This window comes from Ceratotherium simum, chromosome 19, assembly GCF_057802395.1.
Source record: "Ceratotherium simum simum isolate JZ-2026a chromosome 19, ASM5780239v1, whole genome shotgun sequence".
Classification (NCBI taxonomy): domain Eukaryota; kingdom Metazoa; phylum Chordata; class Mammalia; order Perissodactyla; family Rhinocerotidae; genus Ceratotherium; species Ceratotherium simum.
In genome coordinates this window covers 26,104,151-26,108,038 of record NC_141918.1, presented here as the reverse complement: position 1 = coordinate 26,108,038, position 3,888 = coordinate 26,104,151, and the positions used below count along the sequence as shown (strand labels likewise).

The window sequence follows — 3,888 nt, the reverse complement described above, 5'->3', positions numbered from 1 at the left end:
CACGATTGACATTAGACAGAAGATGTCAATAGGTATAATCTTATCTTATCTTATCTGTTCTTGTGTGTTTAATTTTGAGATTGATTTTACAGAAATTCAAAGAAAAGCATGAGCAATCACTTTCATAGAATTATAACGTTTTTTTTGGTGAGGCATATTGTCCCTAGCTAACATCCATTGCCAATCCTCCTCTTTCTGCTTGAGGAAGATTGTCCCTGAGCTAACATCTGTGCCAATCTTATTCTATGTTTTTGTATGTAGGATGCCACCACAGCATGGGTTGATGAACACCGGGATCTGAACCTGCGAACCCCAGGCAGCTGAAGGGAGTGTGTGAACTTAACCATTATGCCACGGGGCCAGCCTCTATAACTTTTAAATTTGAAAAAGCATTATCTACATTTTGCTAAGTTATTATGTTTTTTAAAAATCTTACCATTCAATTTATTAGCATTTTCAATAATTTGATTTTCATATTTTTATATTAGATATTAGAAAAACCTGTATCTGGGGATGCTCACTATTCAGAAACAATGTTTTAATGAACTACATGTATTCCTACTGTGGTCCTCAATATTTTTTTGCTCATTTAATAGATATATAATGAGTTTCTAAATCACTTCTAAACTACAGATACACAATAAAAAGTACTCTCACCTTTTGAATTATATGCCCTTGTGAATTACATGTCCTTGTGAATAAAGAGTGACAAGAAATGGGAGGGAACACCATTATATAGATGTGATATACGAGGAGAGACATGAATGAAGTAAAGAATTGAACTATACAAACTATGCAAAATTTGGGGAAGAGTATCATATTCAAAAAACCAAGCAAGCCCAGAGGACCTGAAGAGAAGCGAGGATGGCATTGTTAGAGTAACAGGTGATGATTAGTGTGAACAGAGAAGAGTGAGTGAGATTGGTAGCACTGGGAAATTAGATTGGAGATAGAAGCAGGGGCAAGTTCAAGACCACATGCAGGGAGACAAAGCCAGAGCGATAGGGCGTACTTGGTGAGAATTTGGTGGATATTGTATAGTATTTGAAGGAAGAATCAAGAATATTATCTGATAAAGTGGGTATAAGTTAAAGAGGAGTCAAGAAGGATTTCTGGATTTTTTGTTTAGCAACTAGCTGAACTGTACCATCACTTCCTGAGAAGGAAAATACCAGGGAAGAGACAGTTTAGGTGGGGGAAAGAAAAAGGTCTACTAGGAACATTTTGAATTTAAGATGCTTATTAGACACCAAAATTGATACATCAAATAGGCAACTGGACAAACAAATCTTGAATTTAGATAAGAATATGGGATGGAATTAAAATATGGCAGTCATCATTATGTTACCAGAGACATATCCAGGTTCTTTACCCACCACACAAGAGGGGCCAAATAAAACTAGAACACCAGCCTTACGGCAAGGAAAGAGTTTTTATTTCGGGTGACGTCAGCCGGGAGATGAGAGCTCTCAAATTTGTCCCGTCTCCCCTAAAGATGGGAGGCAGGGGGTTTTAAAGGTTGCAAGGGAGAGCATGTGCTGGGGTTTTAGGTGAGGGAGGGGGAGCATGTGGACGTGCTGGTGGGCACCTTCCCACCAGCCTGTGTTTGGCCTTGAAGACTGAATTTCTTTCCCTTGACTGTCTGGACTTCTCTTGTTAGTTTTCATCTTCAGCCTGCATTTGGCCTTGTGAGGCTGAATCTTGATGTCTGGACCTTGATTTCCTGGGAAAGACAGCTCACTCATATACTAAGGAGGGACAGAAAGACCTGGTTAAACAACCGTTGATTATGCTGAATATGCACAGCTGCAGTTAGCAAAGCTTATCTCAAAGTTTTTGTGATCTTCTTCTAGCCCAGGGAAGATTTTTTAACCTCTTCTTGCTCAGTTTCAATTATATTGATGGAACTTTGAAACCTTGGAACTAGATACAATCACCAAGAAGTTAACGTAAATGAAGAGTATAGAAAGTGCTAACCTCTGGTGCACTTCAACAGTTAAAGATGGGGAGAAGAGGATTTGGCAAGAATGACTAAGCATGGTAGGTCAGGTGCTACATATTTCTGCATTATCTAGAAATGAAGTGAAAAATGTGTTTTATGAAAGAATTGCTGAGTGTGAGAGTAAGGTGAAGATTCAGTATGTCAGGATTGGAAAGATGAAGGTCATTGTTGACCCTGACAAAAACAATTTTGGTGAGTGGTAAGTATAAAACCTAATGGAAGAGAAAAAGTGGTAAAAAAAAAAAAAAAGACACAGAAACTTCAGAAGAAAAAAATAAAATAAATAAAATAAAATTTTTGAGTCATTTGCCTATAAGAAGGTACAGAAATATGAATCAGAAACTTGGGAAGAGGAGAGTCTATGAAAAACAAGATGGATGTTTTTGTTCCTGTGCTGAAAGCTATTTTACCTAGAGAAGATTTTGGTATGAAGTTAAATTGAATGCAGCTGTCTACTCCTCCTTAGCCCCGTGATGGAAACACACACCTCTGCCCTGTCCCAGTTCCATTTACTTTCTATGGTGTCACAATACGAAAATGAGCTGGTTGCAGCTAGAGATGTGAGAACTTGGAGCCACGGTTCTATCACCCGTGACGGTATCTTCAGGCTCCAAATCAGTTGCAACAACTCTGTAAGTAGCAACACGCTTCTGGTTAATGTCCCCGTTCTTCCTCTCCCACCACCCCTACCTGAGACCTAGCCTGGATCCCTCAATCTGGAACTTAAGACTGCTGAAGATAAAGACTACGGCTCCTACTACACTGTTAGTGACTACCCAATGGTGAAGTTTTTTTTCAGCATCCCATTTACATTGAGGTCTCCCTCCACCACAGAACTGACCCTTACCGAGGGCTGCTCCTATGTCAATGTTGGGGGATGTCCAGTACAAACCCCCTGCATCAGTCACAGCGGCCTATGCTGATGAAGAGATACTCCTACAATGGAGAAAATTATCGGACCCAACTGATCCCTGTCCAGAAAACCTTGGATCTGTCATTTCCTTCTCACTGCCAGCACTTTAGCATTTTCACCTTCAGCTTTGAGGACTCCGTGGCAAAGCATGTGTTCAGGAGACCGGTGTATCTGCATGGCAGTGCATCAGTCTGCCAGCTTGCTGGGACATCATCCTGTTTCATAACCTGTCTGGTTGCCAGGAGAAGAAAAATCTCTGGCATCCATTTTCAGAACACTACTGTTAGCATCTCTAGCAAGGGTCACATGATTTTTCTCCAAGCCACTAAGGACTCTTCAGAAAAACTCTAAAGAATACTCAAGTTCTCCTGTAGACTCCCAACCTCTGTGGGTGGCAGGCCTTTCTGGGGCCTTAATCATTGGAGCCTCATTAGTGTCTTACTTGTCTATCAGGAAACGAAGATGAGTTACCCAGACCTAATATGTTAATAAAACTGTTCACCCCTTCTATCTGTCTTTCTGAGTCAAATGGCTGCTGAGATTGAAAGTGAGATTGTAATTTTTTGGTATTGTTGGAAGAAAGAATATTTGCATGAGTTTTACCTTCTTAGACTGATAAAAAGCTTGAGTACCAGGAAAGAGTCTTGAAGTTAGGATATGAACATAGCGGATTCCAGATGGAACTTGCTCCCCAGAAATCCTTGACATTTGGAGAAAGTAAAAAATGACTTCATGGAATTGTTCTTAAGCTTCTTCCTTCTCAAAATAACCACTAAATATTTGGAATTGCTAACTGTCTATCCTATCTTTGAAATTTGGAAGTTCTGAAGTGATCTGGGAGAATGAGGGCTTCCTGAAAGTGAGTTAGGCCAAGCTACAATCCTGCCAACCAACAGGAGTTAGCTTCACCTTCTACCTTGTTGTAGTACCAGCCTGCTTGGGGTATTCCAACAATTAGAACTGAGTTCAATGA

The 3,888-nt window shown here is 40.1% G+C and overlaps 1 pseudogene; it reads left to right on the top strand.

Annotated features, from left to right (window-relative positions):
* The first annotated feature begins 2,475 nt into the window (after positions 1-2,475).
* LOC101397137 (zona pellucida sperm-binding protein 4 pseudogene) lies at positions 2,476-3,381 on the top strand (annotated as a pseudogene).
* Positions 3,382-3,888: the final 507 nt, after the last annotated feature.